The 6000-nt window shown below is 30.7% G+C and overlaps 1 protein-coding gene across 1 annotated transcript in view; it reads left to right on the top strand.

Annotated features, from left to right (window-relative positions):
• Positions 1-5771: 5771 nt before the first annotated feature.
• LOC111716358 (uncharacterized) overlaps positions 5772-6000 on the top strand; it is a 36387-nt gene continuing 36158 nt past the window's right edge. Inside the window, exon 1 of the mRNA XM_023491795.1 lies at positions 5772-5950. The gene's annotated coding sequence lies outside the window, so the exon portion shown is untranslated. The remainder of the gene's footprint in view (positions 5951-6000) is intronic.

The raw sequence follows: 6000 nt of genomic DNA, 5'->3' as shown, positions 1-6000 counted from the left end.
CCCCTCCCCATCACCCCTCCGCAAAGTGCACCTTGGCTTCTGAACGCCCCCCCCCGTTCCCAACCCTAGTTCACTATTCGGATTCACTAAGATATTTTAATTTCATAAAATTAGGTCACTAACGGAATGAAACTTTAATCGGAGAAAAAATGGAAGGTTTATGTGATAAATATTTTTAAAGATTACTTAAAAATTAAATCCTTTATCCGTAGCAAGAACTATTTAATGATTCTTGATTCTCCATCGGACACTTGATAATTTGGTATTGGAGCCACTTTAGGGTTCATACAGAAGGAATTATTTTATTTACGGCAGAGAAACAACAATATATTAATACTTCAGTTGGGAGTCAGGCACGTAATATTTTACGCTTTAAACTGAAGTTACTTGAAATATTGTCGACAGTCGACACTTGAAATATTGTCAACAGTCGACACTTGAAATATGGTCGACAGTCGACACTTGAAATATGGTCAACAGTCGACACTTGAAATATTGTCGACAGTCGACACTTAGAATGATGTCGAAAAACAGTCGATACTTGAAATGATGTCGACAGTCGACACTTGAAATATTGTCAACAGTCGACACTTGAAATATTGTCAACAGTCGACACTTGAAATGTTGTCGACAGTCGACACTTGAAATATGGTCGACAGTCGGCACTTGAAATGATGTCGACAGTCGACACTTGAAATATTGTCGACAGTCGACACTTGAAATGTTGTCGAAAAACAGTCGATAATTGAAATATTGTCAACAGTCGACACTTAAAATATTGTCAACAGTCGACACTTTAAATATTGTCGACAGTCGACACTTGAAATGTTGTCGACAGTTTCTAACTTTGAAAACTGTTAAGCTTTGCTCAGAACCAATAACGACAATTTTGAATTGAAGGAACTTGCAACGTAATTTCAACCAAGTGACCCTCCATGCCAAGATGGCAATCTCAGATTTACAACAGCATAACCCTTGAAACTGTAGCCTGATCAAAAATGTGGAAGATAACGTCGATTTAGTGACTTGAAAAGTGTTTGATTCTGATCATTTCTACATTGCTTCCAATATGCAAGAAAAAAAAACAAGTCACTTTTCTAGAGCATCCAAAAAAAAGTTTAACAACAAAAATAAATAATGTAGATCAGACAAAGCTTTTTTAAGGGTTTCGTTGTAAATCGGGCATTATCATTTTTGTATGGAGAGTCCCTTTAACTTTCTGACAAATGAATAGAATATACATTTTTATCGCGACTTATTCAGTGTGAAAATTTGACCTATTAAAAGTGATTGCAATTATTGAATTTTTTAAAGAATTTTTTCCAAATATTTTAATTTAAGTTTCTAAAAAACAGACAAGAGAGGATGAGCAAAGAGAAGAAGGAGTGGAGTGTGAAGAAATGAATTTAAGAATCTATAAAAGATCCATTACAACATAGAATTGTATTGTAAAACATCAAATACCCATTTTACCATGCAGTTAAAGAAACTGTTATTTAAGGTAACTCTGTTTGTTTCCTAATACTGTATCTGTCCGTCTATTGACAATCATCTCTGAAACGGCTGAACCAATCTATAAAAATAAAAAATAAATTTGATCATATTTTTGATGATATTTATAGCGCTTCAGTAAAAAATATATTAGAAATACTGATTTTAATCCCTCTGTAAAAACAAAAAGTTAAGATAGGATCGGGAGCAAGTTGCTTTGTAAAAGCATCAAATGCACTTTAGTATTGATTTAATGTCGTCTTTCTATTCTACAGTTTTCTGGTAATCACTGTTTATATGGATATTTGATGTCATGCTTTAACTCAATAATGTTTAGAACTTAAAAATGGGCTTCGAATCTGTTTTTTATTCTTCAAATAACCAAGTGTGATTGAGTGCAGAGTGCAATGAAATTTTCTTTATCTTAATTTCTTTGACTGTAGTTGAAAAACATAAAACTGAAATTGCTTCAAATAAACCCTCTTTAAGACGAACCCAAACTATAAAATATGCTGCATGTTTCAAACTATGTAATATGTATTGTTCAAACCGTTTTCATTTAGCCTAATAATGTATTACTGTACTGTACTCAGATAATAGGGATTGGTCAATTTTCACTTTTTCAAAACAAAAGGACTTTGTTCGATTCCTTTACAAATTAAAATAAATGGAAACTAAAATCGTTTCTAAACGATCGTTAACAGATGAGAATTAAAGAAATCGTTTTGTAAAATCAGAAACGAAACGATAATTTTTAAAATGACTATTTTAAACTAACTCTTAGTGAGTTTTAACAGTTTGTTTATCTAAAAATTAAATTTCGTTAATTTTTAAAGTCCAAAACGAAGCCCATCCCTACAATAAGGTACAGCTAACTGTAGCACCCTATGTTTAACGTGTGTTATCTAAAAATGAGGTTGAAATGTTTTGAAGGAGACGTCATCGAGCATGACGAACTGTTTTTCCCCCCTTTATTAGTGTCATAACGTGCATTCCTGGAATAATATTATACAATTATTATAATTATATTACAACATTCCGAATTTTCGGAATCCATGATGAAGACCAAGATAATTGAAATTTAAAGAAGAAGCATTTGTCCCAAATATTAATCAGATTTTTATGGATTTCTCACAGATTCTTATATCCCGACCTTTTATTATTCATAATTTCGAAAAGGAATTGAGTCTTTGCCACAAACTTAAATATTCTAATCTTTTTATCTTTGTAACCTGATAACCTTTGATATTTCAATCTTAGATCCCCAAGCTAATACCAAGCAAAATAATGGGTTCTGTGTATCATTCCTAAGGTATCTGTAAGCTCAACTTGTAATTATAGTTAACTGTTACCAGAAATGCTGATGCACAGTAATCAACTCATTTTACATTATAAAATCTCAACTTAAAGGTGGCAAGATAAAGGAAGGGGGGGGAGGTAATATCCATTTAAAAAAGATAATTAAAATTAATAATTTTTAAACAAGTTTTTTTTGTGTGAGTATATTTCCAGAGAAGAGGGGGCGTCTACTTTTATTTTTAATAATTTTGCCTTCGTACATTATTACGCAATAACTGAAACATACATACATCCACCCATACATACATTTCTTTTTTTATCAACGCATTTTCAAAAAATGTGGGTTTATGAATTATTCAAGAAAATTGTACTAATCCTAATTGTAATGCCCCTTTTTACAACACAATCTATATGCTAAAGGTTTAAAGCGCGCTTTTTGGGCCACAGCATTGGCAAAAATTAATATCTATTTAATCTATATTACTGGCTCCCACCCCCCTCCCATCCCCCTCCTAATTACACAATGATATTTGAAATACATAGATAAAAAGTCCTACTTCTAAGTTATGAAAGGAATAGTGCTACTACAGAATGAAAAAGTGGATGAATAATTCAACTATGAAATGAAAGGTTGGATGTATAGGCCTACTCTTACTAATTTAAAAATGGTTGGATGAATGGTCCTAATAAGTTAAAATAATCTAGATAAGGGGCCCTTCTAAGAATTTGAACTATAGTCATAAATTTGCATTTAGAACACTCACTGAAGATTACAGGGATAAACGCCTCTACATTTTTTCTGAAAATTTTTATGAGAAGTAAAAAATAGATTGATCTCAAACTTTTTCATCAATTTTAAACAAATTCAAATTGATTCTTACTCAAACAAAAGAGCCGATTAAAAGCTTAGCTATACACTTCAAAACTATTAGGTATTAATTTATGCATGCTCATAATTAAATATGGCCGCCGCTATTTTCATGTTTCAATATGGCCGTCATCTCGTTTCAAGAATTAAATATTGCCGATCAAAGTATTGATTATAAAATGCCTCCGAAGACCGGGGTTAAAAATCCCCCACAAGAAGAAAATCTATTTATCTATTTATTTAGTCATCTCTTTAATCAAATAACTTTAAAACTATTTATTTCTATTTCCATTTATAAGTCTAATAACATATTTATCTATGTATATATTTATATATTTGTCTTTTTATCTATTAATTTGTTTCTCTATTTCAAAAATACATTTTTTTTATTTATTCATATCTATTTAGTTTATTTACTTATTTCTCTTTCTATCTATCTATTTTTCGATTGTCTAATTATCAATATCATTTTTCTCTAAAACCCACAATTTATTCAGTTATATTATTACTGTAGGCACAGGAAGCTTAGTTTAGGGTCATATATTTATCTATTTATCTAATTATCTTTTTTATTTATTTATGCATTTATTTATTTAGCTAACATTTTATATTTTAGTTTTTAGAATATTTTACTGTTTATTTAATCTGAATTCGTACTTTTTTAAAAAGTTTTTTTTAATTTCAAGAAAAAAAAACTCGTTTAAAACTTAATTGCACATCAAATTAAACTCTAATTTACATTTATTGTTGAAAACACAATGTTAACCAAACTGTATAAACGAATAAAAAATATCTAGATCTAAAAAAATGTTTAAGACTCTAAATATAAAAAACAATATTAAACAATTTAAATATGTTTTGAATAAGAAGCTTTAAAAGTGGTTAAACAGTAAAACGTGTACACAATGTACATTGTACAACATAATTTAAAACTATTACTTTACTCAGTATAATATATACATAGTAGATTGTAATCTATTTGAACATGATAACAACCGCTATAAAAAAGAATCAAGTAGCAATTTCATGTAATATCACTCTAGAGATAGCTTTATATATCACAGCTTACCTGACTGCAGAGCAGACAACTTTTGAATAAACGAAACTTATTCGATTGGATTGAGTTAAATCGCATTCTCGGATCGAGTTCTCATTTACCGGAACTCTTTGGAACGGAAAGAATGATTTTAATTGATTTAAATCGATTTATCATTTTAATTGATCTTTTAGTTTGATTCAAAGGGACTGTAAGGGTTCGTTCAAGTAAACCTGTCTGCAAAGTTGGCAATGGCAATTATTACTATCTTGTTGGTTTATATCATGATGAGTCAAAGTACACATTTCAAACTGATAGATACATTAAATAATAAATATACTATAAACATCTTTTGAGACATACCAGTTCAAATAGTCTCCAATAATTAGATATTACCTCGATAACTCAGCTGTATTTTTGGAAGCCCTAAAATATATTTTAGAACTATCAAACACGTGCGCTTACCTTAAGTGTTCAAGAAGTAATTGGCAAAATTCTTATTGATTTTTTCAAATTTTAAACCTTTAGGTCAACCTGACCCATAAAACGTTTGAAAAAACTATAAATGTTTAAATACAATGTCGTCCCTACCAGTATGTAAAATTTGTCGATGACTAATTAAAAAAAATCCGTATTTTTCTGGGTGTTTTTTTTCATTAAAAAATCATATTTTGTTTAATACTGTAGAGAATTATTATTTGACTAAGCTTCATAAATTGGTGAAATGGAACAATGATAAGTTCCTTAATTTAAATACTAAAAGGTCAGTCCATGTCTTCCGGGGGAAATATGTTCCCTGTTTTTATTTGTCCTAAAAATATGATTTTATAAGATTTAAAAAAAGCAATTTAGAAGTTGAGATATATATATTTGAGATGGCGAAGGGGGAGGGAAGGGAATGTGACTTACTTTTTGTAAATGCTATACATGATATACACATGTAGTTGTGTGAATATCGGCTGAACCGACTCCACCCTTTCTATCTATCTATCCTGCATCTCGACGCTTTGCGTCAGCCACCGTCGCTGTTGCGTTGAGCTCTCTACGCGCTGACTGGGTGGATGGGTGTTGGCAGATTTGGGCCAGTTCAGTTCATTCAACACCAGTGTACACTGTAAAGTGAACAGACATTCCTAGCGCATTTTTCACAGAGCGCCGCGTCACGTTTTCATTAATTGAGCCATTAGTGATGTTCTTTTGTGATTGGTGAACTATGGAGATGGAGGATTAATCTTTGTTAAATATCAGACATTAAGGTATTAATAATAAGTTTTTTCATCCAGAAAATATTCTAAACTGATATTTG

The sequence above is a fragment of the Eurytemora carolleeae genome, unplaced genomic scaffold, assembly GCF_000591075.1.
Source record: "Eurytemora carolleeae unplaced genomic scaffold, Eaff_2.0 scaffold857, whole genome shotgun sequence".
Classification (NCBI taxonomy): Eukaryota; Metazoa; Arthropoda; class Copepoda; order Calanoida; family Temoridae; genus Eurytemora; species Eurytemora carolleeae.
Note: the sequence above shows the minus strand (reverse complement) of the source record. Positions and strands in the feature narration are given on the sequence as shown.